The following is a 20377-nucleotide window of genomic DNA, read 5'->3' on the forward strand; positions in this document are numbered from 1 at the left end:
GGCATGTTGTGTGAGCATGAGGGAGAGGCAGAGGGTCCCTGCCCCTTCCTCTTCAGATTCCAGCCAGAGGGACCGGAGACCAATGGCCAGCAGGGTGTGGCTTTGTGAAAGGGGCCTTGGTCACTCCCGCAGTGGCTCCCCCACAGTGTTGGCCTGGGGACCCTGCCTGGGGCCTCTGCCTGGGGCCTGAGCCAGGATGGGTCTTCTCATCCTTTCCTTGGATCTCCTGTGGCCGGTTGGCATGGGGGCTGGTCTGTAAAGCAGACCCTGTGCCCATTTGACTGGTCTGCTCCCACAGAGGGTCTCGGCACCTCACCTGGTCGGAAGCTGCAGCAAGGAGGGGGCCCGGATGGGCCGGGGTGGGGCGCGAGTCTGCAGGCCTGAGCCTAGAAGGCAGCCTGTCCTCCTGCCGGGGGCTTCCTGCATGAGAGCGGGAGCAGGGCGAGCCCTGGCGCTCTGAGTGGCCCGTCCCTGCTGTGGGCACACGGAAGCCCTTTGTTCGGGGCGTGGTTTTTGGTGTTTGGAGAGGAGCAGGCAAGCTGGGGCACGTGAGTGGGCGCATCCCCGGGGGTGAGCAGGCACACACGTCTTGGGGGGGTGGCATGCGGGCACACACCGAGTGGGCAGGTGGGCACACCCCCGGGGGGGGCAGGCTGACCTCCAGCTGCAGGGTTGGACGAAAATTAGGTCCCACAGTTTTGGTCCCCCGGCGAGGGGCAGATGCTGGTCCCGAGCAGCGTGGGAGGCCGGTGAGAGGCCTGCGGGTTAGAACAGGAAGATGGGAGAGCCCCGTTGGGGCTTCTGGGAAAGAATGCTTGACCACCCCGGGTCCTCCTGACCGCTGGTTAGCAAGTGTGTGCCCTTGGCGGCTGACCGTCTCGGGCCCTGGCTCCGGCTCGTCCCCCACGAGCCCTCAGCGCGCCCGGACGTGGAGGCCCGTGTGCTGGAAGCCGCGCTGGGCGTCGGTGGCCACCGTCCCCACTGCCATCTGTATTCACTGCCTCGCCGTGGTTAGGAGCGGATGGGCTGACGCTTCTTCGAGTGCTGGCAAGTGTGATGTGGGGGCTCCGCTTGGCCCCATTCACCTCGTGGGGCAGCCAAGGGCCCTGTGTGCACTGGCTCCCTGCGCGGGCCCCTCCGTCTGGTCCCTGGGAAGCCCGTTAGCGAGACGACACAGGCCGAACCCAGGAGACCGAGGGTGGCTGTGGCCATCAGTATTTTTTAAATTGTACACTTCCGCCCCGAGGGAAGAAGATGCCAGAATGCGTCCTCAGAGAACAGCTCTCCCTTCGTGGGCATGGCCTCATCTGCTTGTACGTTTCCCCTGTCCTCTGTGTTTTAATTTAGGGTAAATGTGATTTTAATGAAATTTCTCTGAAAGCTGTCTTGACTACATTGTAAGGTTAAAATTGACTTATTCTTTCAAGATAGAATTCAGTTACATCTAGTAAACTAGATTCGGCTTTATTACCATCCAAGTGAAAATATTTTTATTACTGCTACAAGGTAAGCAGTCGGAGAGCAGAGAATAAATCAACAGCGCGGCCCCGGCCGTGGAACCTTCGGCGTGCGACAGTGAAAAATAACAAGCTTCCTCTCCCCCGCTCGCGTCCTCATTAGGCCCCGGGATGGTTGGTGTGAACATTCGCAATGATAGCGATATTTCACCGGAGACACGGGAGCCTGGCGACCGGCAAGGCACACGTGTGGCGGCAGTGACGTCGGATACGGGGGTCGTGTGTTCGCCCAGCGAGGCTGAGTGTGCCGCGTGGGGCCGCGTCCCTGTGCCCGTCTCCCTGGCTCGGGCCAGGACTCTGTGCCCGCACCTGCTGTCTAACTGGAGTATGTGCCCAGGCTCTGCTTCAGCCTCTGTCACACACCTGAGCGGGGCCTCCGCGGTTGCTAACGGTGGCCGGCGTCTGTTCGGTGGCTGCCGTGGACCAGGCTACATCCTCGGGTTTTTACCTGTGTTACCGTATTGACTCCTCACAGTATCCTCCAAAGCGGTGGGGTACCGTCCCCGCTGTGAGAGCCAGGGCCCTCTCGGCCGCACCCGCCCCACAGGCTGGGTGAGCTCCATCCAGCTCCGTGTCCCCTCCAGCTCTTCCTGTCCTGGGTTGGCACTCAACACAGAGAGCCGTCCCAGCTCTCTCCCATGTCGGACCAGCAGTGTCCTGTGGGCCCAGAGTCCTGCCTGTCCCTGCCTGCGCCCCAGGATTTCCTCGGGAGCAGCAGCCTGCAGCCGTGCCATGGTGATGCCTGCCACCAAACCACCCCCCCACCCCCCCGCAACTCGCACGCGGCTCCTCTTAGGACTCCTGGCCAGCGTCTGGTGCCATCGGTGCCCCACCTGTCACGCCATCCCATGGAGGAGGTCGGAAAGTCTGCTGTGCTGTCTCTAAATAAAAAGTGGGTCCCTTCTCCTGGGTTTGAGCCTGTGCTGGAGTTCTCACCCAGAGATCCCAGCAGGCAGCACGATGCCCGGGGTGCAGACCGTGCCCACCTCGTGGTGGTGTGCTGACGGATAAAGTGTTTCCTGTAGCATCTTGAACATGAGGGCTCCCGCGGTGTTCGAGGCTTTGAATTGCTTCCATGTGGTCTTAGGGTCGAACTCTTGGTTTGCAGAGCGGATGTTTGTGGGGCGGTGGGTGAGAGCGGTCTCTGGGTGCTTATGTACTCACGGGTCTCCCCTGTGGCTCTCGTTCTGCCTGAGACTCTCCAGTCCCTGTCCTTCTTCCCTTTAACTCATGGAAGGGGGATCTGGGGTGTGGACAGGCTCCGTAATTTGTGCCACACGACCGCAGTGTAATTGACTGCTGGTGATGTGACAGGAAAATACTGGGTGTGTGGCACAAGTGACTGGGTAAGAGCTGACTGTCTCGTGATCATTGAGGTTTGTCTCGCTCGATGTAAACGTCCCCCCAGTGGATGGAGCCAGGCCCTTGCTTTCCTGTGACCCGCTGGCCCCTTGGATTTATTGGCTTCTCCTGCTAATTGACCATCATGCTGGTTGCAGGGACGGTGCTTTCTCTTTGGAGGACCCTTGATGTGATAGATTTCCCACCACCCCCAGAGGTTGTCAGTTTCATCCGGGGAGGGGCACCCGCCAGAACTTTGAAATACTGAGCACCACCGTGAGACACAGGAGCCGAGTGGCCCAGGGACTCAGAGGGTCCCTGAGCTCCGAGCCCCGCAGCTGTCGCAGCTGGAGACCAGGCAGGTGCCGGACCTCCTCTGCTCTGCCCTCACCCGCACCTGCCAGCTGTAGGTCCCAGCTCCCCCCCCCCCCCCCCCCCCCCCCCACCGCACCACTGTTGTCTCTGGACCTTGGATTTGGGCCTGTAGCCCCCCCTGCCATCTCCTGGGCTGCAGTGATGTGTCGGGAGAATGGGGCTGCAGACTTGTCACTTGGGGACCCTCTGTGACCCCTTCTGGCTTCCTGCTCTCTGTCCCAAAACCTTGCTGCCTCCGGCCCTGTGTGTTTTCCTTCCCATTTAAGTTTGTTTTCAGGTGTTACCCCTGAATAGGTAGAGAGGGATTTACTTTCTTAGAACTAAGGGACACCTCTCCTCCCACGTTTGGACTGCAGCGGCCCAAGAGGGTCTTGGAACTAGGGACCTGAGAACAGAGGGGTTAGCTTATTTTTAAAGAACTTCCTCGATGTGTGGATAGGTTTTGACAGCTGAGGGCACTCTGTCCTGTGTTAGAAGTTGCTCTGGGAGTTCTTTCTTCCAGGCCTGCCCTCAGCACGGAGTCACAAGACTCTCCCTGTGCGGGGCAGGGGTGGGGGGGCTCCGAGATCATGTGGCCACACCACCCAGCCTGCCTTATGGCCCCTGGAAGCCATCGCCAGCCCGATGTTGGCCGGGCTGAGTGAGGGTGGGCCAGGGAGGGGTCTACAGCTGTGTTTTCAGCCTCCCTTTCACGGGACAGTGGAGGCCGAGCCGACGTGGCGGCCTGAGAGACGCCGTCTCTGTCTGTTCTGTGCTGTCTCTGTGGCTTTCCCAGGCCTCTCCTTCCCGGAACCACTCGGAGATGCCGTCACTGGATCACCAGCATCGCCGTCAGCGTTACACTCTCAGCCGCTCGAGCGGGGAGCATGTTTACACCGGGAGGCGGTGATGGCCAGCCAGCGTGTAATGAGATGCAGGCACGTGAGGCCTTCTGAGCTCATGATTTAGATGCTTTTCTCCTTAATGATGATATCTTTGTGACCCCGCATCCTGAGATTGATGTTCCGGGTTTATTGCCAAACTGAGACTAGTTAATTAAATTGTAAGTAGAGACTTCCAAATAAAGCGATTCTCCTTGACCTTAAGAAGAAAAAGTTGTCTTGTTTTGAATGTAGGCCATCAAATCTGGTTTTGAAATGATTCCCCAAAGTCATTTTTGTTCGTGGTTACGGGTTGCTGGGGAATGGGAGTGGTTTTATGTCCCTTAATGTAACGGACCAGCGTCCCTCTCAAAACCGGGACCGGAGGCAGCCCTGTGGTGGGGCATTTCCCCGCCGGCTGGATGAGGACCACGGTGGAGGCCACCTTCGCCACCAGCTCTTCCATAAACGGCAGTGGAGCACTTCCTGTCTTTACTCTCCGTGCCCCCCCCCCCCCCCCCCCCCCCGGGGCCTCCACGCTCGGCCGTGGGTCCCTGGTGGGCCCAGCCTTCAGGGCCGGGCGCTTCCCCGTGTGCCCTGTGGCCCCTCTTGGCCATGCACCCCTGTCACCGCACAGGGGACGGTGCAGGTGAGTATGTGCCTGCAGCTCACAGCTCAGACCTCCCCCCCTCTGCTGGGTCCCCCCGTCCGAGCCCTGGCTTCACCTCTGTGGAGGAGGTCCTTCTGCGTTCTGGATTGTAGGGCAGGATGGGGAGGGGCGGGGGCTGCTGCCAGGCAGGGGGCGTGCAGGCCTGGGGCCATCCAGCAGCTTCTTACAGACGCACACTCTGTGGTGAAGGCCACCGCTCCCGGGGTCCACGGCGCGGCCGCTCCCGGGCTGCCGGGTGATCCGTGCCGAGCGAACCGCTTCCTGCTTTCTGCAGTGCTGGCGTCGGCTTGAGCTTCTCAGGTCCCCTGGGGAGACGCCGCTTGTGTGTTTCCGTCTCCTTCCTCAGATGTTTCTTTCTGTCCCTTCTCTTGTACTTGCGTATTTGCCGCCTTCTGTCACCGTGAGGTCCTGGCAGGAGGAGGGGTGGATGCAGGTGCTACTGTCGTCCTGGTCCCGGACGGAGTACCCTCGCTCGGCTGCCCCCCGCATCTGGCCAGATGTGCCCTCAGAGGGCTCACCGCTCACTCAGCTCTGCCTGGGTCCCCAGCGCGCTGCTGAGCAGTGCACGCTCCGTATCCCGTTTGTTCCTGGCGGCCGGTGAGGTGGGAACTTAACAGTGTCTCCACTTGACCGTTGGGGAGACAGGGAGGAGCATGGAGTCTGAGCCACGCAGATGAAGGGTGGGGCCTGTTGAGTTTGGACCCCTCAGGTGTTGCCCTGTGGCCGGTGAGGCGCCGTGTGTGTGCGTGTGACGGCTCCAGTCTCTGGGTTCTGCCGGGAGAGGACCCCCCCCCTCCCGCCAACAAGGGTGAGCCGTGTGCCGTGGGTGTGTGTAACTGGGATCCTGGGGCGCTGCAGCCCCTGCCCCGTGGGCACGTGCTGGCACAGGGCAGGAAGGTGTGGACCAGCGGTTCCCCCCGTAACGCGATCGTGCCAGGGACGTTGGAGGTGCGGCAGGCCGTTGCTCGACAGAGGGGAGACGCGGCCTTTCTGGGCGTTCCAGGACTTTGCCGTTTCTGAAACGGGCACGTTCGGGTTTGTTGCTGGTTTGTTTTCTTTCCAGGGTGTCTGTTGTTTTCAGCTCTTCTGTTGCTTCCTGGTGCCGACACTCAGATTTTGGCAGGAATCCGTAGACGTGTGGGAGGGAGCTTCTGGGGACACGTGGGGCAGGCCGTCCCGTGTCCAGCGACCTTCACTTTGGTCGCGGGCTGAACGGGTGTCTGCTAGGGTGCTATGAGCTCACACTTCTGTTTGTGGTGAGAAGTGACCGGCGAGGAGACCCGGACAGCGCGGCTCTCCCTCCGGCCCCGGGCCTTTCCGCGGTGCTTTGGGTGCCTGTAGGTGAGGATTCGTTTGGGCCGGTCACCACCGGGGCTGCTGGCTTGTCCGCTTTCCTGCGTTCGCTGGTTGCCCTCCTGCCGTAAGGAGAAGCTGTCCCCTTTCTCCCGTGCGTGTGTGTTTGAGCTCGGGGGTCCCGTGTTCCGCCAGCTTGCAGGTGTGTCCCATAATAAATGATTTTGATGCTCAGAATTTCCCAGCTTGTCGTAGGAGGTCCTTTGGGAAACATCCCCCTGAATAGGAGGGGACCACAGAGGAGCTCCAGCGTGGGAAACCATGGTTTGTGTGAGCACCCCGTGAGCGTGTCCTCTGGCCGTGTGGGCGGGGGGGAACCTGGGGTGCTATGGCTGGTGAGGGAGGGTCGTCTCTGCACCGGCGTTGGAGGGGGGGATTGGTGCTGTGGCCATGTCTCCAGCGGCTGGCGGCAGGCAGGAAAGGTGCTCCCCGAGAGCCTGGGGGGACGGGGTCCGCGGGTGTCTTCTGAGAGGCAGGGTGGGGGCGGCTATGGGCACCCCCTCTGCCTGCGGCTGGTGTCCCGGAGGCAGTGGGTGTCAGGGCACAGGAAGTGATGCGAGGGACCGTTCACGCTTCTGTGTCACCGGTAAGAGAGCAGAGAGTAAACTGCAGCTAGCTCCTACTCAAGGCAGTGGCAGGTAGCTAGCATTTTTCGGGTATCTGGGGTAGGTTTCCAGTACTAGGAACAGGGGCAGACTCCTTCTGTGGAGGGGATGAAGGGCCTCTTAGGGCTTCCACTACCACGATGGATAAAACCCTCCCTGGAACGTATCTTCTTTGACAAAGTCATTTTAAACACGTTCTGGCTATTTTTTAAGAAAGGGTGTGGGGGCGCCTGGGTGGCTCAGTCGGTTAAGCGTCCGACTTCAGCTCAGGTCACGATCTCACGGTCCGTGAGTACGAGCCCCGCGTCGGGCTCTGGGCTGACGGCTCAGAGCCTGAAGCCCGCTTCGGATTCTGTGTCTCCCTCTCTCTCTGCCCCTCCCCTGTTCATGCTCTGTCTCTCTCTGTCTCAAAAGTAAATAAACGTTAAAAACAAAAATAAAAAAAAAAAAAGAAAGGGTACGGAAGTCAAGTGCTTAGGTAAACTTGGCCTGCTTGTTGTATATCTGCTAGGGTTCTTTTACCAAGTTCACTGCTTAGTATCTCGTCAGCTTTGGGGTTGTTCATGAATACTGAAACAGAACAGAACAGACGCAGCCCTTGAGCCACCACCGTGTCAGGGCAGAAAATCAGCCCCTGATGCCAAAATCAGACTGCTCCACACGCCCCTGCTTCCCGTGGACCGCGGGCTCCTGGCCTGGGCCTGGGCACCAAGCTGTGTCCAGCGCCATTCCTGGGAGGCTCAGGGGCCGGGCAGGCCAGAGCAGGGCGCCCCCCAGGGCCGTTGTGGGCTCCCGGGCATGGCGACAAGGGCCGGGCATGGTGACACCGTGGCTGGTCTTCCTGCCGTCTCTGCCGTGCGCAGCTTCCCTGCACCAGTAACGTGGCTGCAGTCACAGGCCCTCAGCCTTGGGGATGGTTTGGGGAAGTGGCTTCCTCCTGTATTCTGTCTGTGCCAGCGCCCTGGGCTCGGCCAAGGCTGCTCGCCTCCCGGCAGCTGTCATGCCTCAAGTGCAGTTTTTTATTTTATTTTATTTTATTTTATTTTATTTTATTTTATTTTATTTTATTTTATTTTATTTTATTTTATTTTATTTTTCTATCTTATTTTGTTAATTTAATTTAATTTAATTTATTTTTTATTTTATTTTATTTTTTATTTTATTTTATTTTATTTTTTATTTTATTTATTATTGTATCTTATTTGTTAATTTAATTCAATTTAATTTATTTTTTATTTTATTTATATTTTATTTTATTTTATTTTATTTTATTTTATTTTATTTTATTTTAAGTATTTTTAAAAAGTGTTTATTTTAATTTTGAGAAAGAGAGAGCAGAGAGGAGGAAGGGACGCAGAGGATCTGAAGTGGGCTCTGTGCTGACAGTAGAGAGCCCGTTGTGGAGCTTGAACTTGTGACCTGTGAGATCGTGGCCCAAACTGAAGTCGGACGCGTCACTGACTGAGCCACCCAGGCATCGCCTCAGGTGCGGTTCTGACCGTCATCTGGGGACGCCCACGACCCTGCATGAACGCTGGGGCTGCCGTTTCAATGGAGTCTGGTGACACTTGGTGGGTGTCCGCCTCAGGAGGTGCGGAGGAGGCACGCTGGATATCAGGCTTCGGTTCTAGACGCGCTTGAACCGGGACACGGGTGCAGCCTGGCGGCGTTGCCTCGGTGTCTCCCGCCCACGGGTTGTCGGCATGAGCAGTGGCCTTGGCGGTGGGCTGGGAGAGGGAGCCGGAATCGTGTGTGCACGAGCCTGGACACTGGGCCCCGGGGCCCCGGTCCCTCACCTGTGTGTACGTGGAGGGCGCGAGCACGCGGCGTGCTTGGCTGTCTGTCCTCCCCCCTCCCTCCTCCTGGCTCCCCACCACTTCCTGTGGACATCGGCAGCCCGTGTGCTCCTCGGACACTAACTGCCCTCACGGTCCCGGTCAGCACCCCTCCCCGCCTGGTGCGCACGTGCTAACGTGGGGAGGCAGCGCCGAGGCCGCGTCACTGAGCCCTCCGAGTGGCCGCCCGGTGAGCCGGGCACCTCGGCCCGGCTCCCTTCTCTCCCCAGGGCTCCAGGGGACCGGCTGTTCCTCTGAATGGGGACGCAGCTGACTTCACACACTCGGCAGGCGTCTGTGAAATGTCCTCTTGTGCCGCGTCCCGGGTGTAGGCGGGTGGGTTAGCGTCCTTTGGTGGGGAACTTGACCCGGTTAGACGGCGGACTGAGAGAACAACCTCGCGCCAGCTTCCTGGTTCTCGCGAGCTGTCGGAGGGGCGTCGGGGGGCCTTGCGGGAGGCGGACGCCGGCGCCCAGGCCTGCGAGGGTGTCTGTTGTAGTGAGCGAGGGGAGGGCGGTGAGCGGCCACAGAGGCGCGTGGGGACCTGTAGGCGGTCGCGTGGGCAGAGGGGATGGCGCGGGGGCCGTGGCGAAGACGGCGCGGGCAGGGCGCGTGGCAGCGGGCCTGTGCCGGCCCGGAGAGCCGGTGTGCATTCCCTCCCGGCTCTGGGCTCGGAGGCGCTACGTCGCCACGCGGCCACGGCAGAGAGCCTACAGATCGGTGCCTCTTACCCCGAGAGCCCGTCCTTTACCGCGTGATACGCCCCTGATGTGGGCGAAGAAAGGGAGCCAGCTCAGGACCTTGGCCCCTTCAGAAGATGTTTTCGCTTCACGGGGAGCTGTTGAAAGGTTTTACGGAGTGGAGGAATGTCATTAGGATCGTGCCAGGAATGTGGGGGTTGATGGAGTTGGGGTGACCGGTTGGCCGTCTTCCCTGTGGCTAACCGGACTGCGGTTCCCGCACGTATGCTGTGGGTTGCATCCCGCTACCTTTAAACGTACACGTTAGATTACGGACTGTTGATTGTCTTTCATTTATTCTGAGCGACAGAGAGTGAGTGGGGAGGGGCAGAGAGAGAGAGAGAGAGACAGGGAGAGAGGGGGAGGATCCCAAGCAGGCTCCACACTGTGAGCGTGAAGCCCCACGTGGGGCTCGAACTCATGAACCGTGAGATCGTGACCTGAGCCGAAACCAAGAGCCAGACGCTTAACCTACTGAGCCCCCCAGGCACTCCATGAGCTATTAATTTTTAAAGTGTTTGAGTGAGACTACCTGTGCTCTGCTGTTTTTTTTTTTCTTGGTAAGAGTATGAGCCAGAATAAATATGTTGTGCTTATATATGTCGTTCGCTTGTATTTTCTTATGTATTCGTGTCTCTATCCAAAGGCGTAGAAGGAAATGCCTTCTTTTCCTCAGAACAAGTCAGTTTCCTCAACTAGATTCTGGTCCTCAGTGCTGGCTTATGACAGGGCAAGTATCTGGGCCCTAGAGCTTGCCTTGGAAAGGGTTTTTCCCAGAGGCATGCCAGGATCATCCATTCTATCTGTCGTTCCTTTTGCTTGACGATTAGCCTCCTGCATTTTGTCCTCTCTCCCTGTTCAATCCACTCACCCGGCATGTAACCATCTGTCCAGCCATCCGTCCACGGGAGTTCGACGAGCTCATCCACGAACTGGGAGTTCAATGAGCTCCCCAGTCGAACAGGTGAGATGGCCATGACAGCCACCACAGCCACTAGAGTGCCGTCTGTCTCCTCGCGAGGTCTGTGGGCGACCCGGCGGGGTGCTGAGGCGGGGGAGGTCAGAAGAGGCTTTGGGAGGGCCGTGGTGCTTGAGCTGCATCTCAAACGTGGGCAGGCACGGACCGCTCGCCAGCCTGGGCTTGGGGGCTCGCGGGTCGTGGTCAGAACTCCGGTGCTTTTGTGGCAGGTTCTAAGTCTTAAAATGCACCGTGGTGGGCAGAGTACTGAAGCTCCTCGTCTTCAGCTTCCTTGGGTCTCGTCAGGCTTTCCTTACATATTGCTGATGAGACGGTTTGCAAACTGTTTATGAGCTGAGTGCTCGTTCAGCTCAGAGTTTATTTCTTCTCTGCTCTCTGCCCCCTTTGAAACAGGGCCTTGCCCCTTGGCTTGGAGGGGGAGGGCGAGGAGAACCTTCCCTTCTTTCCTGACTCACTGCCACGGCCAGGTTACCGAACTGCAGTGGAGGGCAGCCCTGGCCCTCCTCCTCGCTGCCCTGCTGGGAAGGGGATGTGGGGGCTGGTGTGCCATAGGCTCCGACGGGTTTGCTCCTGGCCAAGGCAAGTGCAGTGAGTGCACGTGGTGGACGGGTCCTACGGTGACTCCCGGGGAGCCTGCCTGCTCGTATCCACACCTCTGTGTGATCCCTGCTCCTGGGTTTGGGCGAATCGTGTGTCTCCACAGAGTATGGGGTGGTGGGCTGTCAGCCTGCGGTTACGTTACATCACGTAAGACTCCATTTGAGCAGACTCACTAGAGACTTTGCTTTTGCTCTTGAGGCCCGCGTCCAGTCGGAGAAGCTCACGTGGCAGGGATGTGTGGGTGGCCTCTGGCTGACGGCCAGCAAAGAGCCGGGCCCTGAGTCAGAGCCCTGCAAGGGAACGGATTCTGCCAGCACCCTGAAATAACTTGGAGGTGGGTGTTACTTTGGTTGGGCCTCCGGACGAGAGCGCGGCCTTGTGTAGCTTTGGAAAGCCCCGAGTGGCGGAGCCCGCCAGGTCCTCTCTGGACTCCAGAGCCACAGGGGCCGTGAGATGACAGATGTGCGCTGTTTTCAACGGGTGAGCGTGTGGGGGTTTGTTACGGAATCAGGAAACTAACACAGTGAGCAAAGCAGCAGTGCCGTGGGCTCCCTTCCCCCACCTTCCATGCAGCGCTGGGGTTGAGGGCCCGTCTCCCTCACTTCTGGGTGGCTCTGTGCCCCACTTCCCCTCTGTCGTCAGCCTGGAGCCCAGAGACCCTCCCGGAGGCTTTGTGCTGCCTCGACTGCGGGGGCCAGGCCCGGCACCCCCTGTCGGCCCATCACATCTCGGATGGAACCCGGGGCGGGTACTCTTCCTCAGTGTCCTCACCGTGTCCCCATCTAGAACCCCGTACGCGTGTTGGGTGGGACACGGCCAGGCCCCTCCAGCTCCCGTCCGTCTGGTCTGCTGTCCACTCGCCTCCTCTGTGCCTGGGCCGCCACCGATGTGCACACGTGCACGACAGGGGTGGCCTTGCGGGGGGTTATCAGGCCCTCAGTGCTCTGGGTGCCCCGGGGACGCCGCTCTGGCATCTGTGTCCTTTCCCAATAAATCAGGCTTGTTGTTGCTTTCTGATAGGAAAACAGGCCTTCGTGGAGAAGCCTGTGAGCACATCTGTGAGGTGAGAATGATTTAATGCCTCGTCGCTTCGATTCTGAGTAGCTCTGGAAGAACTTGTATTTTAGATAATGTTACTGTCAACAAAATATGCCTTAATACCTCTCTAAAGATGGAAAGATAGCATGTCGTGGTGTCACATAAACACTGGTTTCTACATCCTGCCGGGAGGCGTAATTTCACTCTCTGCTTGTGTGCACGCTGGGTCCCCGGGGTGGCTGGTGGCGTCTGTGGCCGGGGCCTGGGAGCGTCTACACTCTAGCCTGTCCTTGTGCTCACGCGGTGACCGTGTTAGTCTCTCCCACTCCGGCATGGTCCGCGGCCGTGTGGGTCTGACCCGCCTTCACCCCTGCCCTCTCGTGGAGCGCGTAAGAAGATAGTAATCGTGTGGCACGACCTTGATGTCAACGCCAGCCTTGGAGAAGTTATTTTGGGAAAATGTGTTTGGCCTCTTTCTGGAGGTCTTTCTGGATCGCAGCCTCCGGGCATTTGATGCTGGCAGGAGTATTTTGTTTGTACCCCAAGCGCAACTGCGCTTCTGTCATTAGCAGACCCCACAGGTTCAGGGCTGGCTCAGTGCTGCCCCAGAGGCTCTGCTTCAGACACCAGCTGCACTTCCATGGTCCCTAGGCCGCCTGCACTTCTGAGCGAGTGGCCTTCACTTCAGTGGTTCCCGTGGCTCCGACGGTCCACTAGGATGACTCACAGAGCTCAGGAGAGCACTATACTTGGCAGCGGTGGTTTTACTGTGGAGGGTAAGGTCAAGAACCACGGAATGAGCTTGGGGAAGGTCCCCGTACAGTCACGGAAGCTCGGCTGGGGCCGGGCGTCCAGAGCGTACTGGGTCTCCCCATAGTGCTACCCACCGGATCACGGGCCCCGTGTAGACGCAGTCTCCAGCTCCCGTCTTCTCCCCATCGTCTGGCTGCCGAGGGTCCCACTCAGTCCCCATCCTGACGCTGCCGAGGGGTGCCCTCACCAGAACCCCTCTCGTTAGCGTAACGGGGACACCCGGCCCCGGGGGGAGTCCGAGGACTTAGAGCCTCCCTCCCGGGAAGGGGGCGGGGGCCAGTCCCGCCCCTTCTTATTACGGAACACGGAGGCTTCCCTGACCAGGCGCGTGGTCCAGTCTGTGAGACGCGCCGCGCCTGTGGTGTGTGACGTTACAGAGGCGCCCTTGGGAGCCCAGCTTCGTTGGCTCTCGTTGGCCTTCCGCGTGCTCCCCGTTGCTCGTGGAGGATGAAGAAGGTGTAGAATGGTCACCCCGTGGGGTGGGACCCGCTGGGATCCCGGGTTCTTGGCACCGGAAGGGCCGGGGTTGCGTTTTCTCTCTTTACCCCATCAGCACGTGCCTAAGATGGTGTTAAATGGTCTAAATAAATCTCAATTCCTATCAGCCTCCATTCCAGTTTCTGAGGTAAAAAGCGGCCCTTATTGGCGTGCGGCAGCGTGCGCTCAGAAGGAGGATGGTTGCCCGACAAAGCGCGCCGCGTGCGGGGATACTGGTCGGCTGGCTTGGGGTCAGGTGCCCTCCCCACGTCCCCCTTGTGCACCTGTGCCGCAGGGCTGGCTCGGGTGTGCCCTTCCTGGCATCCCGTCCCCCGCCTCTGGCCACACACGGGGCGACGGCAGCTGCTGTGCCGGGACCTTCCCTGAGAGAGTGCCGTGAGGGAGCGGGCCGTCTGGAGGAGAACCTCGGGGCGCTGAGAGAGAGCCTTCAAGAACTTTCCAGAAGCTGACCTGGGATTTGAACCCAGGCTCTCCTGACTGTAAGCCTGAGATCTTAGCACTCTTCCTTAGTGTCTGGCTGAGGCTCACCTGCCGCCCAAGGGAGAGAACAGGCCAGCAGCCCAGGCTCCGGCCACAGCCTCCTCCCTGCCCCTGCCGTGGGGCTGCAGGACTGTCTGCCTGCAGGGACTTGCTAGGGAGTGTCCTGTGCTTGCAGGGTGGAATTGTAGGTCCCGGGTCCCACTCTGTTCCCTCACTTCCCCCGTGTGCCCACCCCACCCCCTTCCAGCTCATACCCTCTTCGGGGCACCTCTGTGGGTGTCTGTAGTGGGGAGCCCTAGGCCTCTCCTTCATGGACGTGGCCCGTCCAGGCCCACCCCTGCTGCCCTCTGCCTCAGCCCCTTCCTCTCGGCCGAGCCCCCGGACCCCTGCACAGCAAGGCCTGGGTCCTGTGGCCCGTGGATGCGGCCGGGCCCTGCCTCTGTAGCATTAGCACAGACCAGTCCTGCAAACCGGGAGGGTGGTGAGCCAAGGGACTTCCTGGCTGCAAAGAGGCCCATGTTCACTGCCAGGTGGCTCTCGTTTTGTTCTCTCTCTCTCTTTTTTTTTTTTATCTGTTTAACTGATGGAGAATTGAAATCTTCCCCCCAGATCAAAGCCTATTCATGCCTTGCCTGGCAGAAGCGTGATGTATTCGTGTCTGTTCTCAGCTTTGCGGAGGGGTTTTGAACGGTTTTCTTTGTCAGGTATCTAAGTGTGAGCAATTATGCTCACTCTTTGGGCAAATAAATCTAAGTAGTGTCTGCCCTGCATAAACAGTATGTGTTTTTTATGCCAAGTCAATGGGATACGTGTTTTTTTTTTTCCTCTTTAGCATAAATCCTGGAACACAATGCGTTTGCATAACTTATTTTTATTTTTAATCAAGAAGGCAAGATGTTTCAGTAGAATTTCCAGTCTGTAGATCTGCTGTTTCAAGTGCTGAGGACACTGTCCTGCAAACACCGTGGTGGCCTCCCTGCATGTCGCTGTGACAGGTACCTTCCTGGTGACATGACAACAATCGCAGTGCCCTGGCCTGCCATGGAGGGTTTTAGGAAGAAAACGTTTTCAACCTGAAAGATGACAATAATTACATCTGCCTGCTCATTCATTATATGTACACTCTTATTTCCAGTGAAATGGAAAATTTCAAATTCAGAATTATTGCTAACCAAATTACCTTTATCAGTGACAGAGCATCTGCTCACAATTACTTATAAAATAGGAAAAATGAAGCTTTTCAGCATATGCATTTGCAGCCCCGACGTATATAAATTGAAAGCAACGCGGAGAGTTCAGTTGTCCATTTTTTAGCACCATCCAGCCAGGAGGCGGCCCCCGCCAGGAGTCCCACGCGTGCGAGCGGGCTTGGGGGACCGTGGTGGGCCCACTTTGTCACCCTCCGTGACGTGCTTCCCGAGAACCACCCCTGCATGAGCAACGTCTCGTCGGCGGGCCGGGTGCTCCTGCCGTGGGCCTCACGTAGGCCATGCCTGGGGGTCACGACCCCCCAGAGCTCCAGGGGCTTTGCCTTTCCAGCTCCTGTTGGGAGCGCCGAGGCCTCCACCCGGCAGAGAGGAGGCCGGGCACTCCTGGGCATGCGGGGTCGGTTATTCTGACAACTGCAACGGACAACTGTCAGATTCAAGGCTGAATTTATTTTGTGTCTCTCCTCCAAGCTGCTGAGCTCTCAGAGGTGAGGACGCAGGTCTCGTCTGCCCTGCTTCCTCTTCCACACAGCCCGGGTATGTGGGCTGGGGGGATCCCCGGTACATTTTCCCTGAAAGAGCTGATGGGTGACGAGCTTTTGTTCTGGAAGGACTTTGCATCTTTATGGGGTTAGCCAGGTGGCGGCAGGTTTCTGGCTGTTCCCGTGGTCTATGCTTTCCCAGATGGGCCAGGTCGTGCTCTGTAGAGAGCAGTGGCTGTGCCCCCGGTGCTGGTACCCGGGGACACAGGGCGAGTCCCTGCACCCATCTGGCAGTGTGGGGCCACTGCAGGACGTGGGGTGGGGCAGTCCTGAGTCCTGTCTCCGGCCCCCTGCTCCTTGCCCGCATCCGTGGGCACCACCCAGCCGGCCTCTGTGCACTCGCCCCCGGGTCAGGGTCCTGCGGGCCTGGCCCCTTCGGGAAGGGCACTGGTCAGCACTGTCTGGCTGCGATGGGCTCCTCTGGGCCGAGCCTGAGACCGGGCCCGCCACTGTCTGCGTCTTGTGGGGAGGGGGAGGAGGACTTACCTGCAGGTGGGGCCCCAGGAGGAACTCACTGTGGAAGAGAAAGGGTTAATTGTTAGTGTTTACTTAGGTTACTTCAGTGATAGATGTTCTGCAAATAGGAGTTTAGTTTTCCAAATCTGTTCGCTTGCCAGGTCACATTAAAAAGGTGTCCCCTGCCTTCTGGGCACGCTTTTAGAGCTGTTTCCCGAGTTTGTAAACTGGTGACCTTGTCCTTCGGCATGCTGGGTGTGCCACGGCAGAGCATGGGCCTGGCTGCGGAGGCCGGGGCTGTTCTGCCCTCGCTGTCGTGGGCGGCTTGCTTCCCCAGCTTCCGTCCTGTCCGCGTCTCCCGCGGGTCTCCAGCTGTGGCCATCGCTGCCCCTCATCGCCGGGCCTCGCTCCGTGTGCACACGTGGGCCCAGACACGGTCCCCGTCCTACAGGAGGCCAGGGTCCAGGGCAAGACCCGCTGGTGGTACCCCGGGGAGAGCGTGGTGATGACCCCTCATCGGTGCCCGGGGCTGGATGGCCCCTCCGTGGACAAACCACTGTGTTACTGGGCAGGAGCAGAGGACGTGAGGCAGTGTCTGAGCGTGTGGAGACCCGTCAAAACATAATGTGAATCCGCGTTACCGAACTCGGAGTCGGCATACCTTCCCGACTTTTAACACGTGACCACTGCACTGCTGTGTTTGCTGGGGTTTGGGCTGAGCCGCGCCCGCAAGGGTGGCTTGACGGGGGCAGGTGGGCTGGCCGCCATGCGTCGGGGGGCCCCAGGCTGCCGACCGGCTGCGTCACGGGGCTCTGTCCCGTGCCGGTGGACGAGGCGCTGGCCATGTCCCTGTAGAGTGGCAGGCTGCAGTGGCCAGTGGGACCAGGAGCCACCAGGCGCCTGTCCCCGGAGCGTCTCTGGGCCGGCCTCCCTCCTTCTGGGCCATTTCCAGGCAGCGGTTGTGTCTGCCCAGCCTGCTCTCCACGCTGCCAGCTGCACACGCGGGGAGGTGACGCCACTCTGTGTGGACGAGGCGTCTTCGGTAAGATCCCAAGTTTTCTAAACTGCTGGGTTTTCAAGTAGTTATCATATTTGACTTTCACGGTGACCAGAGCGCCCGTGTCAGTGCCCCGGGCCGCGGCGGAGACTGGCCGTCAGCTGGCGCCCTGGGGTAACAGGCAAAGGTCAGGCCTGGATGGAGGGGCCGCTGGCGGCCCTTAGAACTCTCCAGAAGCTTAGTTCTGTAGCTGCTGAGAACTGTAGGTTAGAAATCATTCTTCAGTTCTTTAAAAAGAGTAGCGTCCTGTCACGTCTCGAAAACGCTCCTCGACACCGTGGCATGAGGAGCAGAGGCAGAGAAGGAAGACTGCAGACTGGGGCTTCGTCCATCGTGGTCGGTCACATTTTCTCCCCGCACTCACGGTTCCTTCACTCACTCGATCATCTGACAGACACAGAGGGCGCTTGGGGACAGCACCTGCCCCGGAGTGGGCATGTCCCCTGAGCAGTGAAGCCCCAGACGGCACGAGAAATGTTCCCCTCGGGGTGTTTGTAGCACCAGGAAGGGGGGGGGGGCGGGTCTCAGAGAACTCTCCAGGTGCTGGGCACGTGAATAGCGCTGCACTGGGCAGGGACGGGGTGGGTGGCAGGAGGAGGGCAGTGGCATGAGCGACACGGGGTGGCCGGGTGTCGTCGGGCGGCGTCCTGGCATAAAGTGCTCCTGAGCCGACAGCCCGGGAGACGGTTACCCCTTCCCGCCGGCGGGCTCTTCTCAGTGACAAGCTGTGACTCCGTTCTGCCGGGGAGGCCCCGCCGTGGACCGTTTGCTGGCCGCGTCACCTCCCCCGGAGCAAGTGGACACTTCCCTCTGGGAGTGAAATGAAGTTTGTGTAAAACCAGCCGTATCTAATAAGACCCAAGTCGATTAGAAGAACACAGTTAGGTAGACCACAGTGTGGCACCTGTGCGTCGCACCTGCCCCGCCCCGTGGGGGGACTTCCGCAACCTGGACCCCGTGCGAGAGGCTGAAGCCCTGTCCCTCTGAGCCTCGGGGCCCCTGGGAGGGGTTCTTCTGGAGAGCTGACGAGGACAGCTTCCCAGATCCCACCTGGGAGGTTCTGGTGGAGAAAGTTGGGAAGGGTCTGAGCACCTGTGTTCTAACAGCCACGGAGGTGAGGGTGACGTCCAGCTGTGCGGGGGCCGCGGAGGTCACCCCTGCTGCACTCAGGGGTCAGGCCAACCTGCCTCTGAGCTCCTCAACTGCCTCCCCTCCTGGGCTCACCAAGTGCCCAGGACGGGGGGACGGGCCTTGTCTGTGGGTCAGGGGGCTCCGAAAATGGAGCTCCCGGGGGCCTAGTGCAAAGAAGACAGTTCACTGAAAGCTTAGATTTTATGCCAAAACTAACGATGATGATTGACTTTATTTCATAATGCTTATTTGTTTGTTTTACTGGGGAGAATATCCTTGGAGATTTCTCAGGGTGATCTGTTCTTACTCCCCTGACCCGGCCCCTGCCGCCTGGCTCCCTGGCCCACGTTCCGTTCCAGCTCCGCGTCCACAGAAGTGTCCTTCTCAGGCTTCCGAGAGGGAGGATGGGTGGGGCCAGTCGGGGGGGGATGCGGACTTCCCGTGAGCTTGCCTGGGCTCGTGCCGGGACCTCTCCAGAGACCAGACCCCAAACCAGCCCCTTCCCTGCCACGTGAACTGCCCTCCAGGGGGAGGAGCCCCGTCTGCAGGAGCCGAATACTGCGGGGAGTGGGTGCCAGCCGCCGGAGCCCCACGCCCGGGCCTGCCCTCTCTGCCCGCTCCCTGGCCTCGGCACCCTGGGCCCGGGCCTGCCCTGTGCGGTGCGCAGAGCCCTCGGTCCCTACATCTGTCCCTGAAGAGGCAGCACGTGGCGGGCTGGGGGCCCGTGCGGTCTTCCCACTGCCTGGTTCCCTCGGCCTCCTCCCTGGCACCTTGCTCCCAGCCGGCTGCAAGGGCTCGGGGGTGAGCCTGTGCGGTTCTTACCAGCCCCGTGCGATTAGTCACTGTCCGGTTGTGACCGCTCTCACAGCGTGCCGCCGGGTCTGCTCCACCGCGTGCCCCAGCGGTTTCCCCACACCCGGCCGCAGGCGTCCCTCCTGCCTGCCGCATCCGACGCCCAGGCGAGTTTGTTGCGCTCAGCCGGGACGGTGCTGGTTTGGGGTGGGGTGTCCCAGTGGTGCCGGGGCGGGAACCCGGGCTGCCCGGAGCTTCTCTGCGGCCAGCCTTCCTCTCCTGTAAGCGGGCGCACCTCCCCACCAGGCACGCACACTTCAGCCGGAGTCGCCGCCTGTGCGATGCAGAGGCTCTCAGGACAGGGTCCTCTCACCCTCCTGTCCCCTCCTTTTTTTATTTTCTTTAAGTTGATTTATTTTGAGAGAGAAAGCAAGCACGAGCGGGGAGGGGCCGAGAGAATACCAAGCGGGCTCTGCACTGTCAGTGTGGAGCCCGATGTGGGGCTTGAACTCACAAACCACGAGCTCGTGACCTGAGCTGAGATCAAGAGTCAGACGCTTACCTGACTGAGCTCCCCAGGCACCCCGTCCCCTGTCCCCTCCTTTTTGCCTGGTGGTTAGGAAAGCCTTTTCTCTGCAGTATTGCAGGTTACCAGGAACACGAGTAAAGACAAACCAGTAAGCAACAAAACACGAACACTTGTTTATTTGCCAGTTCTGGAACTTTCTTTGGGAGGACTGGAAACCTTGTCAGCTTTTTACAGGGTCACTTCTCGAGGCTGGTCACAGGGGGAGGTAAGCCCCAGAGAGAAAGAACTTGCATGTAACTCAGGAGCTCAAAAGGTGCGTGCAGAGAGAGCGCCTTAAGCAGTACTCGGTGGGCCCTGATCGAGCACAGTCAGCGTGGGAGGGTCTCCCTGTTCCCAGCCAGGACCCATTAGGTGGTACTTGGCTGTTTTAGGAAACAGCACAGGTACTTCCCAGGCCCCTCAGGGTGGAGCTTTTCGGGGCAGAATGTTGGGAAGCAGCAAGGTCACTGTGACCCCAGGGCCTTTGCTTCTCGCAGTGACATCACCAGAATTCAGGGACCAGGGAGCTTCACGGAGCTCTGGAGCCTGTCCCGCAGGCTGCTGACCACTCGGCAGAGATGTCCGCTGACCACTGGGCAGCACAGGGGACCGAGGCTGCAGAGCAGGACGGGAGGAGCCATTCGTGGCCGGTGGGAGCTCGTGCGTCAGGGAAGGGATGGTTGGTAAAACCTCGTCCTTCTGAGAGGCCAGCTGCCTGGAGTCCAGCCCCAGCCCTGGAATCCAGACGCACCGGCCTAGAGCCAGGCCCGTGTCCTGCTGGCCCCCTCTCTGGCCGGGTCCCGGAGCAGGTGGGGCATTTGCCTGGGACGAGCTCGAGGTGGTTTTGGGAGCCGGCGGGCTCGCCGTCTCTCTGTCCGAGTCCCTCCTGGGACCGTAGCCCGGGTGTGGTGGACTCGCC

The 20377-nt window shown here is 59.6% G+C and overlaps 1 protein-coding gene across 3 annotated transcripts in view; it reads left to right on the top strand.

Moving 5' to 3' along the window:
* TBC1D22A (TBC1 domain family member 22A) overlaps nucleotides 1-20377 on the top strand; it is a 320419-nt gene that overhangs the window by 210272 nt on the left and 89770 nt on the right. The window lies entirely within an intron of this gene.

This window comes from Panthera onca, chromosome B4 (genome assembly GCF_046562875.1).
Source record: "Panthera onca isolate mPanOnc1 chromosome B4, mPanOnc1 haplotype 2, whole genome shotgun sequence".
Taxonomy (NCBI): Eukaryota; Metazoa; Chordata; class Mammalia; order Carnivora; family Felidae; genus Panthera; species Panthera onca.